At 36.1% G+C, this 13627-nt stretch overlaps 1 protein-coding gene across 3 annotated transcripts in view; it reads left to right on the top strand.

Annotated features, from left to right (window-relative positions):
- Nucleotides 1-13627, top strand: part of ARHGAP42 (Rho GTPase activating protein 42) — a gene marked incomplete at its 5' end in the record, with an annotated part of 285594 nt that overhangs the window by 126740 nt on the left and 145227 nt on the right. The gene's annotated exons all lie outside the window — the stretch shown is intronic.

Below are 13627 nucleotides of genomic sequence, written 5' to 3'. Positions count from 1 at the left end.
AAAGAAATACTGAGATAATGCTCAATGGAAGAAACATTTAATGATTTTTATGTTATCTTTTTGGGTAATACAAAGATAATGTTTGGTAAACATTATACCACACAAAATCAAGGATAGAGCTTTCATGTTCTGCTACTCACTGTCATGTTTAGAGCCAGAGTTCTTGACTCTCAGTTCTCTTGCAGGACGTTGGGCACACATTGTGTATACTCATTTTATGTGTCCTTTTCTCAATTTATATCCCTGTTCTCTGTTGCTTTATTTTTAACTCCATTTTAGATTTATCTAGTATCTTCATAAGATATTTGAAGATTCTTTTTAGAACATAATAGTATAAGAGAGAGAGAAAAAAAGAAACCTTTACATTTAGCCTGTTTTCAGGGCATATAAGTCTTTGTTCTTGAGGATCAGCTGTTGAGTTATCAGTGTTTGAGAGGCACAAAAATAAAACATGTTAAATAATGGCTCAGCTCGATTCCTGGGAAGCCTTCCTGATTTCCATCTCCTTTTTATTTAATCCTGCACCAACATTTACTGTTTTGAAAACTTTCTTTCATAGTTTTCCTTGTGTCCCCATGAAATTATAGCCTTGTTTAGGACAAGGGCTATCCATGCATTATAGTATTTCCAGGTATTATGTGTATATATATATATATATATATACACACACACACACACACAAACACACACACACACATACATACATACATATATAAAAATCTGTTGAAAACAACTATAGTATAATAGCCTTAACGTCTTTAGTCTCTAGTAATTGAGTCTGGCTATTCTTCTGACACTTGTGTTCTATAGTGTAACATGTCAGCAGATCCTAATTCACTGAGATGTGGTGATCATTCAGATAAATCATTAATGTAAGATAAGTGTCCTTTTTCTTAATAAAGTCACAGTGACCTGAACATTTTTATAGTCAATAAAGATGAATATGAATGATTGTGAACATAGCAGTTTTGGAGTTATTCTCTGGTTAATTGAAGTAAACATACTATAACTTCCACTTTTGCCAGCTAACCAGAAGCACTCTTAACAGACTCTACTATGAAGAAAATGGAAAGGAATAACTTGAGGATCTTTGGAATAAGGTCTGGATGTAGTGCAGAGCAGAAGTACCTTTGCCCAAGGACAGAGTTGATGCCATACTGACCACTACCAGTAAAGGGTGACTGTAAATAGGCAGTGTGTTCAATTTTATGTCAAATAATTGGTGATTCTTAAGTTATAAAGAGAAAGCAAGGGCTAGAATGATTTTCCACACTTCACTCATAAAGATAATATAATGCCAGACATCTCATCAACTTTTAGATTTGTGATAGAGCCTTAGTTTTTAGTTTGTAGACCATAAGTCAAGTCAAAAGTGGAAATATGAACTAGACTTTAAATTACCTTGTTAAGTTATGAAGTAACAATGTTAGAAGGGAGTTTTGGAAAAACTTGTGAAAGCATGTATTGAGTGTGCTCATTATACATGATCTGTATAATTTTTCAAAATAGCTACATGTTTCTTGATATTTCTCACGAAGTGGACTTATATCCCTTGCAAAGAAGTATCACAAAGCAGTTGTCCCTTTGTTTTTTTGCCTCAAGTCATCAGAGGTCCCTGCTACATTTCTGTCAGTGACAGTATCTTCCTATTGCAGGTATTTTCAAAGAGGAGACCAAGTTGGAAAAGGTTCTTCCATTCCTTGAACATTTCCTTCCATGGGGGGCTCAAGACACTGTTCAAGACTTCCCACTTTTGGGATACCTGGGTGGCTCAGTCGGTTAAGCATCTGTGTTTGGCTGAAGTCCTGACCCAGGGTCCTGGGATTGAGTCCTGCATTAGGCTCCTGGCTTAGCAGGGAGCCTGCTGCTCTCTTTGCCTGCTGCTCCCCTTGCTCGTGCTCTCTCTCTTTCACTCTCTCTGATAAGTAAATGAATAAAAAATCTTTAGAAACTTAAAACAACAACAACAACAACAACAAAAAACTTCCCACTTTTGAGCACTAATAACCTAAGGGCCTTGATATTTGCTAAATAAAGTATATAAATAGGAGTTACTTATTTTTATAATGCTAATAATAAGCATTTAGTATTTAATTCCATTTTTAAAACTTTTATAGTGAATTTAGAACTTATCAAGAAGAAAAGTATGACCATGACCATCTCTCTCTCTCTCTCTCTCTCTCTTCATGCTGCCACATGGAAAGGTTTAAAAAGGAAGGGGCGAGTTTTTTTAAAGTAGGGTTCTGGGGTATTCATCTTTTAGGGTTCTAATATTTTTATGACAAAATTTGTGTAAAGCTATCTCTGAAGTACCTAATTGCTTCTTTATAATGTAAAAGAGTGTTTAAAGTCGTCCCAAAATTTATCTTAAATTATTAATAGATGATCATGGAGTGAGGATAAACTGAGCTCATTTCAGTTCAATAAGGCACTATATTAGTCTGCTGTTAATTGTTTTTGCAATTTTAATTTCTTTGGGCTTCCATCTCTTTAATTCTAGAAGGGACAGGCTTAGGTAGGATTATCTCAGAGCTGCTCAGTAGCTTTAGATTATTTTCTATCTAGTTTAACCTTGATATTTGAAAAAAAAAAAAAGATTCAATTTGTAGATACACCATGAAGGATAGTCTCTTGACAAATTAAGACACATACAGTTTTGGGTATACACTTACTTTATAATTAGATGACACTGAATATGAAAAGTGGATGTCAGATTCAGGTTAATTCTGATACACAAATTCCTTTTTTCTTCCCCCACCCTAGAAAGCAGTTGCTTTAAGTTTGTAAACTTGTCTATCCATGTAGAGTCATAGATAAAAGTGATGAGTATTTGAGTTTATTTGACGGAAAGTTCTTGGCAGTTAATACCAAAGGGTTTTTCCATAGTTCTTTTTATTGTTGCTTTTTGGTTTTTGCAGGAGTTGGGTTCAATTTAGGGGCAGAACTTCCCTTCAACTCTGTGAATATCATTCTTTGCAGTGACAATTGGCTTTAAAAACCTCAGGAGGTGTAACACTTTTATGAATAGTAATGGCCCATAATGCAAATGTGGCATCTATATAGAATAAAATTTTCATTCCTTTGTCATTATAATCACATTCTGTATTTCTGTGATAGCTAATATAGAATAAAATCTAAATTTCATACCGTGATTTTGAAGACCTTATCTTCTCTGCCATCTGCTTTAATTTCAGACATTCCCTGTTGCCTTCACAAGGATTTAGTCATGCCAGGCTTCTTTTCTTTGCATCAGCATGTCAAGCATGCTTCTGTCTGTCTTAGGGGATTTATACTTTCTCTTCTTTCTGCCTAAAACTCTTCCAGATCTCTGAGGAGAGATGAGGGGGGGTGAGGAGTTATAATTCATGTTTCAGTTCAAGGTGCCTCTCTTCATTGAGCCATTTGTTTACCACCCAATTTCATTAGTATCCCCACTACCATTATTTTCTGTCAATCAACTTGTTTCATTTTCTTTGTGATTTCTATCAACTGGTATTATCTTTTTAATTTTTTTGTTCTTATTTGACTTTATGAATTATATAATAGTGCAGCCTTTGTATTCCACAGTAAATATTTGCTTGAAACCTATTTGAGCTACAGGTATCAACTCAGGAATTACGCCTTAATGGTTGAATCCTTTACAGCTAAATCATTGGAAACATCTAGTTTTGGTTTATAAGAACTGATTTGTGATTAATTTTAAATTCTCACCTGAAAAGTTGTGAAGAATAGTCTATGTGTTGTTTCTGGTTGAACAATAACACTCACTGGGTCTATCAGTACAATATTCACTGGTCATCTATATATGTAAACTAAAAAATGGAAGCATTTTTGCCATGTTATTTTGATATGATCTTGGTCTACAATAAAGTTATCATTTATTAAGGGAACCTATCCACATTTTGCCACACATGTAGCTCTAGAAGGCAGGTGTGTTTTCACCAACCTAATTATCTATCTCACTGGCCTATATCCATGGTCCCCTAAATGCCACCATTGGATTGTCATGCTATTTTAAGTGTCCCCGGGGCAAATTAGCTTTCATTGTACAAAAAGCAGATTAGCATTTGTCAGTAAATCAGGTTTACTGGTTGTTGGGGAGCATGGAGAAAGGTCTTGATGAAAGAAACCATAGAAGCCATAAGATTTTATTGGTGGGCCAAAGAGTTTGGTAATGTTTGGAAATACTTAGAATTCAGGTTTCCTGAAAGCAAAGTTCTTGGTAAGGGGCTCCAGTGAGAGAGAAAAAGGGATGATGTTGCCTGGCCTGAATAAACACACTAGAATAAAGGCCAAACAAAGCTGAATTAGGGCCAACTGAAGCGGAAGAACTTTCTGAAAACAAATTTTATCTTCTTTGCAATTTGACGTAGGCTTGCCCTTCTTTGCTTTTTGGCATAAATGCTCTAATTGTAACACAGTACAATTACAGTAATGTAATTTAGTCCCTGAGTAATGTAGATAGTATGCTCCCTGGCTATTAAGCTCAAAGACCAATAGAAGCTGTGCTTTTCGTTCCTCATTATTTCAAGGGTATTTAGAAGTCTAATTGAAGTTTTGGCACAGGGTAGCAAGGCAAGGCATCTTCCAGTGATAAGATAGTGGGCCCTTGCTCATTCATCTCTAATGAATATTGAGGGATAGTCTGTTTTGCCAAATAGCATTTAGCTTTCTTATTCTCTCTACCCTATCCCCCAGTGCTTATTCAAGATTCATTTCCAAATGGTGAACTAGAGTTGGTAAAGAATAAGAAGTTGCAGGAGTTCATCTCATCCATTCTCCTTTTAAAAGTAGAAATGAAAATTTAATGATGGGATTAAGATTTTGTTTGCATGTATAGTGAAAATCCATAACCTGGGATACCCTAGTAGAAGGTGGTCTATATTCATTATCTGTTAAAATCTTTATTTTCCTTAAAAGAAACCAGTGTGTGTGTGTGTTAATCTGAAATCCATACACTTCAGTTTTTCTCTTTCTCAGTGGTTTCAAAATACTTTGCAATCAATAATACATGAATGAATGGACTATTGTTTGAGACTGAGGCCGGTATATGAATAGGAAAATGATGTTTAGTTTGCATGAATGCGAAGTCCAGCATTGTCCATCTTAATTTTAGTTTGATTTTGAGATTTTCTATTCTCTAACTTGTCTTCCAACTCTTTCCCCATGTAGTTGCGCATCCTCACTTCAGCTAATGTGCTTCTATCAAAAAAATGGTTTTTTGGCCTTAACTGTATGCCTCAGATACTGCTCCAGGCCCTTTGGAATACAAAAATAAAAAAGAAAAGAAAAAAAAAGAAAGCTGAAGGCATAGGCATTTCCTTAGAAATACTCATAATTTTGCTGGGAAGACAGAATGGCATGGTGTGGCTTACAGAGATCTGTGATCCACTGTCACAATGATATAATCACAATCCTGGGTCTAACTTACACCAAGAATATTAAGGAAGCCTCACCAAGTGCATGATACTTCGGCTGAGGTTTAAAGGATAAGAGACATTTAGATAGAATAAGGGAACCGGGGAAGGAAAACTAAGGGAAAGGTCACAATGTGAGCTAGACTTTATCCATTGTGTTCTGTGGTGAAAGAGAAGACTTGCCACATTGAGTGGCAGAGAGAATGTGTGGAGCTAATGAGGGGTTCTTCATTAAGGATCGTGGGATACTGGGCTAAGGAAATATCTTTTGTATTGAAGGTTGTGGAGGGATGATAAAAGCTAGGAAATAACATACTCTTCTTTTCATAGACATTCTGGTAGCTGTATAGAAAATTAGATATGGGGGTGGGGCATGGGTGGCTTAGTGGGTTAAAGCCTCTGCCTTCAGCTCAGGTCATGATACCAGGTTCCTGGGATCAAACCCCACATCTGGCTCTCTGCTCAGCAGGGAGCCTGTTTCCCCCACCCCCCTGCGTGCCTCTCTGCCTACTTGTCATCTTTGTCTGTCAAATAAATAAATAAAATCTTAAAAAAAAAAAAGAAGAAAATTAGATATGGGTGGGTTGTGAAACTGGGTGCTGATAGGTATGTAAGATGAATGTTCTAATTCTGGAGAGAGGTGATGGGATGCATGCCAAGGCAGTAGGGAGATCATGGATAGGATGTGAAAGTCTGGGGCAATGGGCAGCTGCCAGAATTTGGTGTCATTCACTGAGAGGAGACGAACCAAGGTTGGAGAAGGCTGAAACATATCTCAAGAATTGTTTTTGAGGTGCTTCTGGGAATGGGACAAACACTTGGTTTACAGATAAGAGAGTTTAGCAGAAGTATCTGGGCTGCAGATAAGATTTATAAGCCATCGATCACTTCATGGGATATTTGAAGCATCAAACTACCATAGGTTACCCACAGATAAGGTGTAGAATTTTCTCTTATTTTGAAATGTAAGATAAAGGTAAGTTTGTTGAGACTGTCTCTGCCCCCTTTACTCTGCAGGACAGTTCTTGAAAGCTTATTAGGTCAGAAGGCCATTGGAGAAGACAACTTAAGATACACCTGAATGCTTTCAGGATGTTATGCTTAGCGGGGGTAAGGTGGAAGCTTCATTAGCGTTGTGTCTTTATGTTAAGGTGCAAAGTTTTTTGTTGTTGTTGTAATTTATAGTCCAGTTTTATTATATTCTTGAATTATCTGAAAAGGTGCATTTTATCATCTAGTATTTTCAAATTAATTAATTTTTAGATTAATTAAAATGTCTTAACTTTAGTCATACTCTAGACTATGTTAGGAATTCCTAAAAGCCCAAAGATGGGGACAGGGTGTGATTGTCGGCAAAGTGATGGGAGTTGCTTCTCAGTGTTCTGTGTAGGGATCTGGGTAACGTTGAGATAAGAACTAGGGTTTTACCAGTGTCAACACTGTTCTTGCTTATGTAAACTGGGCATCACAGAAGCTAAGTTTTCTTCTCCACTAAATATACTATCTCTTAGTTTTTTAAGAGAAAGCAAAAGAGAGAGGAGAGAGATTGTTCCCCATAGCTTTTCATAATTTCATATCGGATGACTTAGGTGTCCCTCAGCAAACAGTTACTGCTTTGCATTACATCAGGTTGTCACATCATCATGAATGCCTCAGTCCGAATCCCAGGCTGGCTGCTGCTATCATGAGGGGAAGTCATTTCTAGGCGTCCATGCTTTATTTTCTGGAGAGGAATCATGACCATTCTTTTAGCTAGTTCTATGAATTGAAAGTAATTCATGGCCTGAGGGTAAGACCAAGGAAGTCAGATGTTAATGATTTATAGAATGATTATGTTTTCTGTTGGGACATACTTTTCACAGATAAGGAAAAGTATATATATTTTTAATTTTTTTTGTCATGTGTTGTAAAGAGAATTTCTCTAGTATTGACACATTTCTCTTACTGCACATGATATAAGACCTCACATAAAGGGTTGAAAGACCTTTAGTTCATTGGGTAAGAAAACTTTTTGACAGCTGTACAGTGTGGAAAACTGGCCCAGGGTTTATGACCAGATCTGGTTTTGGAAAAGACCAGGCACAAGATTTAGAACATATGGAATTTATTTGGGAAGTAATTCTTAGCTATGACTAAGAACCTATGTTCAAATGCCTGGGAAAGTTTAAAAGAAAATGTTTGCAAAATAAATCATATCTCTTATTTGCTAAATTGTGGGACTTTGTTAACTTTTGGGTACTCTTGGACTTTTGTAATTATGTATTAAAGCCCTGAAGTTTTCTCTTTTAATTATTTTTTCTTGGTTTTATTTTAACACTGTGATTCAATTTGTTGGTTTATTCAATTAAGGAATTACTTATTTCAAAAGATTTTCTCTTCCTCTTAGTCCCCAGAGATCCTTAAAATACTCACATTCAAGCAGTTACTACCAGGTTAGTTTATAGGAAAGAAACACTGAATGTGTGTGTATTAGCGTCTGCTGTTTTTTTTTTTTTTTTTTTTTCTTAACTGTGCAAGTTCCAGCTACGGTGTTTACTGTGTTTGTTTATATCAAGATAGTACGTGACACAAGCATCCTAAGTAAGTGTTGTACCAAGAAACTGAAGTAGGAAAAAGCAATACTAGTATGGTTATATTTCTGAAAGAATACCCATTTTTCTAATTTCCTAAACTTTTATTGGTAGAATTATGTGGGAGAAAAGTTCCTATTTTAAGCTAATAATTCCTCATATTCCCTGTCCATACTGCTTCTCACATCACCATTACATTATTACAACTAAGCATTTCATAAGCCAAGAAAAATCATTATTACTCACCTCAGCCTGAGTTTTATCACACATATAAATATGGCATCAGCACAATAGTGAAACTGGAGATGCAATAAAAAGTCCATATCATTTTTCAAAGAAGATGAGTAATAGAGAAAATAATATATCTACCTATATGAGTTTAGAAATTAGAAAATAGGAAAGTAATCTCATCCCTAATTCTGTAGGTCATTTGTTTTCTTTGGTTTTTATTTTATGATAGCCATACCCACAAGCAGCTTGTGGGGGAAAGTCTTATTTTTGGTCCTGGTGTATATTATTTATTATCAGACAGTGGTCTGATGAGGTTTGACAGAGTAGTTAGGCGTATGGAGGCTAGAGTTCACGTTGTAGCTCTGCTACCAACTATTTGTGTGTGACCTTGAACAAATTTGCCTCTTTGGGTCTCAGTTTCCTTATCTGTAAAATAGGAAGAATAATAGTACCTTTTTCATAAATCTATTATAAGAATTGAAGGAGAATTCTCTTGGACCATATAGTTCAGTAATTATTGTTATATGTGTACTCTAGAATCTGTTTCTTCATTTACCCAATGGGAGTGACCTGTGCACTTTTCTCTTCATGCTTTTAGGCCTATTAGTCTACAACATACTCCCCTACCCCAAACCCCTTTCCTGGTTCCCAGCTAAGGTTCTGTAGAGCCATGTTTTTCTGTTTTGAGTTTTCCATTCAGTACAATATGAAATCAACCTTAAGGAAGAAGGAGTAGGGAGAATTTGGAGGGTGACTTGCATCTTTTTTTTGAGGAGTTACTGCTCTTTCCCTTTTAGCCTATATAGCCATATGTAGGATAACAGTCTGTCCTCCAAAGTTTTGATTTGAGATAAAATAGTGCCTACTTCTTTTCCCCTGCAAAGTCAGCTTATAAGAAACTTGTGTGAAAAAAAATCATTGTAAATCAATAGTTGTTTTTTTTTGTAACTGAGTCTTTTTCTAAAGATACCAGTGAGTTGCTACTTACATAGATATTGATTGCTACTTAAGTTATACAACATATATCAGTACATATTATATAAATACTAATTATCAAAAATAGTTTGTTGCCATCCTCAGTAATATGGTGAGGAACAGTATTTGCTATAGTAACTTACTGCAGGTGCCCATTATGACGGTCAGAAATAACTATTTAATTTAGCAATGGTCGAGTTGAGTTTCCACTGTGGCAAGGGATTTTTGCTAGACAGTGATTATTAAAAAAATTAATAAGACTTATCTCCACTTTTCCAGGAACAGGAAGATAACTGTGTCTATGTTTACATAACATATGCAGTATAAATACTGTCAGTCTTGTTAGTAAGAGATGATTATAACCAACATCTGTGATCATTCCTTCAGTGTGAAGATTCAGCCTCAGGATCATTCTCAACCCAGCACCACAGAAACCTGCTATCACTCAGACAGATTTGGAAGCTAAAACTGTTTAATATCAGTGCTATTTTAAGAAGTTCGTTCAAGGTATTGCTGTTGAAGCCCAGAAATTCAAAAGCCTTGCTCTGCATAAAAGAGTTTAAGTGTGAAGAAGTACAAATGAGCTTAATCTTTTGGGCGTTGGGAAAGACATACTGAATTGGAAATGTTATAAGCTCACAAGGTACACAGGTACACAGGTTTGAAAGAGGTACTTTAAAAAGTAGATGAGGGGCGCCTGGGTGGCTCAGTGGGTTAAGCCTCTGCCTTCGGCTCAGGTCATGATCTCAGGGTCCTGGGATCGAGTCCCATGTCAGGCTCTCTGCTCAGCAGGGGGCCTGCTTCCCTTCCTCTCTCTCTGTGATCTCTTCCCTTCCTCTCTCCTACTGTGATCTCTCTCTGTCAAATAAATAAATGAAATCTTTAAAAAAAAAAAAAGTAGATGAAAGGAGTCTTGTGTATATACCACTCTTTCCCACTGTTTGTAGTTTAATATTGGTGTCTTCCAAATATAGTTCTAAGCATTGATGTGTTGGAAAAGGTTAACTGCCAGCAATTAGGGGTGCGTGCGTGTGTGTGTGTGTATGCATGCGCACATGCATGTGTAGGTGCACATAACCCTGATTTGTAATGCTTATTGATTTCCATGGTGTAAATACTTCCACCTCAGCTGACTTCAACCCACATCATTGAATGAATACAGCGATATACATAGTGTTTTCCTAGAGCCACTGTGAGCATGCTCCTGCCCATCACTAGCCCCCAATCTCTCCTTATACTTTCTCTATCACTCCCTGAATTAATTTAGTCTCTGCTTTGCTTATATGCTTTTCTATCCTGCCTAATTCCTTCCTCATTTCTTTCTCCCTTCCATTCCTTTCCCATTATTGCAAAATTAGAGTAAGCAATTTAAGAAATTGCATATACACTGGGGTATCTTAAGTCTTTGTTAAGGTTTTGACAATCTGCCATTACAGAAATACTGAGCAATTGTGATTAAAATAAATTAACATTCAGGTCCTAAGATGTAATTGCTGTAAAATAACTGTGACTCTGGGAATTTACTTAATGAATTTTCATTTCTTTTACAAACTCACAACAACTATTAGAAGCTTGCTTAAATTCACAAATGAAGAATTTAAAACAAATGAATGGTTTCAGTTTCTCTCTCCAAGATATTTTTAGTAGAGAATACTGAGAGGTGTAGAGAAATACTAGCAGAAGAAATAGCAATAACAGCAAGGTGGGGAGGAGATAAACATTGAATTACAGAAATTATCACCTTGTTGAAGCTCCTCCCCAACATAAAGCCACTTTTACTAGGGGATAAAACTGGGGGGTGGAGTCCTGAGGCCCCAATTGACTCAGCTCAAGATATACTGTGTTTTTGATATTTAAGGTGGGGAGAAGGGAGAAGGTATATTTTCATAAGCATAAGGACATCAGTACACGGGACTGCTGTGTTACAGGAAAGTCATTGGCCATCTCCTGAAGGGTTAACAAACTTAGGTGCATCATTGGATACTATTGGCAATACCACAGATGTATACATTTTCAATAGATCCCAGGATTTCTTGAGAATTCCAAAGGCATAGGACTGGCTGAAGTAACCTCATCAGTAATTTTGCAGAATGTTTTTACCCAGTGAAATTTAGGAGTGATTATTTAACCCATTGAAACAATTGAGGTTTCAGCATTTCTTACATTACTTGTGTTCTCACAGGTAGATTAAACTTCAGTATCTGATTTGTGTGCCCTTTGAGGAGAGGTAATGCAGCCATATATTCCATAAAAGTGCATTCCCTAAATGCATACTTTCTGGTCATAATTAAAAGAAAAGTACTTGTTATGATGAATGTATGATGTATGTGTAGGATATTTAGAGTATTTAAGTAGCTTGTAAGATATTAATTCCACTTTGACCTTCACATATCTTCTTTTTTCTATAGCTGAAAAGCAGTTTGGCCTTTTTTTTGCTGATTTTTTTTTAAGTCTACTTTATCTTAGAATTATAAATGTTTAAGTAGTAATCAGGCTGATAATAAGTGGACAGAGGTTTTGAGCAGACAATATGTTATGGTTATATCTCATATTTAAAATGTTTTCCTCAATGCTTGAATGCTTTAAAATATTCTTAGTGTAATCTCCCATTAGAGATTGCTGGGTAAAAGGGAATGATGCAAAAGTAGTTTAAGAGCAACAAAAACCGGGGCGCCTGGGTGGCTCAGTGGGTTGAGCCGCTGCCTTCGGCTCGGGTCGTGATCTCAGGGTCCTGGGATCGGGTCCCGCGTCGGGCTCTCTGCTCAGCAGGGAGCCTGCTTACCCCTCCCTCTCTCTCTGCCTGCCTCTCCATCTATTTGTGATTTCTCTCTGTCAAATAAAATCTGAAAAAAAAAAAAAAAGCAACAAAAACCTAAGAAAAATAACTTTCCTTTCTTGTTAAAATAAGTTAATATTTAGAGAATTTCAATGGTACAACCTAGAGTTACGACATCATTAGATTGCACTGGATTATATGAAATTTTGCAATTTACCCTTCTCTTCTACTTTCTTACTTAGATTCAATGAAAATGATCAATTCTTTATTGGATGAATGCTTTTCTACTCCCTTATCTTATGAGTGTAGATGACTTTGTTTAAAAATAGTAAGCTTTAATTTGAGTTATTTGGGATAGTTATAAGTTCTAGAAGTGAAGAGGATTCTTTGCTGTTTACCCTAAATAAACACTCTGTTCCATTTAAGAGTCTTGACATTCAGTATATGCTGATGAGATTTCACTCTCATACTAGCACTACAGTAACAACTTCCCATTTCATTTAAAAAATATACATATATGCAGTATAATTGACCTACACAAAAGAATGAATTTAAAAGGAAGCACGTAAAAATTTATACTCATAAACTTATGATCATTATACATAAAATATAAAATTTAATCTTTGTAAATAAATGTATTATCATCCTTAAACATAAAGGGAAACAGACTTGGAAAGTTTGAATAACTTGACCAAGATTGTACAGTTGTCAGGATATAAACCAAGAATTAAACAGAAACTAGTGCACTCTCCTGAAGAGTGTACTACTTCCTGTCTTTTGATATAAGGGACAACTCATAAAGCATCATTCTCCAAAAATTTAGATTTCTTTACCTGTATATTTCAACAAGAAAATTATAATTACTGGTAAAAGTAAAGAAAATATGAAAGTAATATTAAATTTAAATGAGTGTTGGATCTAAACAGATGAGGTCCAATGAGGTGGGGTTCATAATGGAATACTGCTTAATAAGCAGAATCAAAACCTTCAGTACTGAAGTAGCAAGTGACGTTCAGGTTGAAATTAAATGTATTACAGTGGTACCCAGCTAACCTTACATAGCATTTTTTTTTTTAAAGGTGAAGATAATTTTTCAGAGTAATTTGCTTACATTGAAGGATATAAAGTAAAGCCTTAGTCTTTGACTTTGTATCACTTATTAAATGAAGGTCTTATTTGTATATCCATCCTTTACACCTTTTGTGAGTTTGACTTTTGAGTTCTAGTTTAGAAGAGTTGTGGGCTTACTGATGCAAGAGAAGGACTGTCTCTCTCTCTCTCTTTTTTTTTTTTTTAAGATTTTATTTACTTGAGCAGAGGCAGAAGGAGAGGGAGAAGCAGACTCCCTGGCTCAGCAGGGAGCCTGACACTGGGCTCAATCTAGGATCTATGAACAGAGCTGAAGATAGGTACTTAACTAAGTGAGCCAACCAGGCACCCCAGGACTATCTCTTGTATATCTGTGAAGAGTAAGGTGTGAACCTAGTGAACCTCAGGCTAGCCCTAGACCACTTGCCAGAATTTCATCCTGAGATGCTATTTAGGAGGGAGGAACAGGACAGAATTTGGAAGAACGCAGAAGGGAGATACTTGCCAATAATCCCAAATAGGACTGTGTCTAATTTTCCCGGTTGCAAATACTAATAGGAAAATAATCC

Source organism: Mustela nivalis, assembly GCF_964662115.1.
Source record: "Mustela nivalis genome assembly, chromosome: 9".
NCBI classification, from domain to species: Eukaryota; Metazoa; Chordata; class Mammalia; order Carnivora; family Mustelidae; genus Mustela; species Mustela nivalis.
This window is presented reverse-complemented; position numbering and strand designations above follow the sequence as displayed.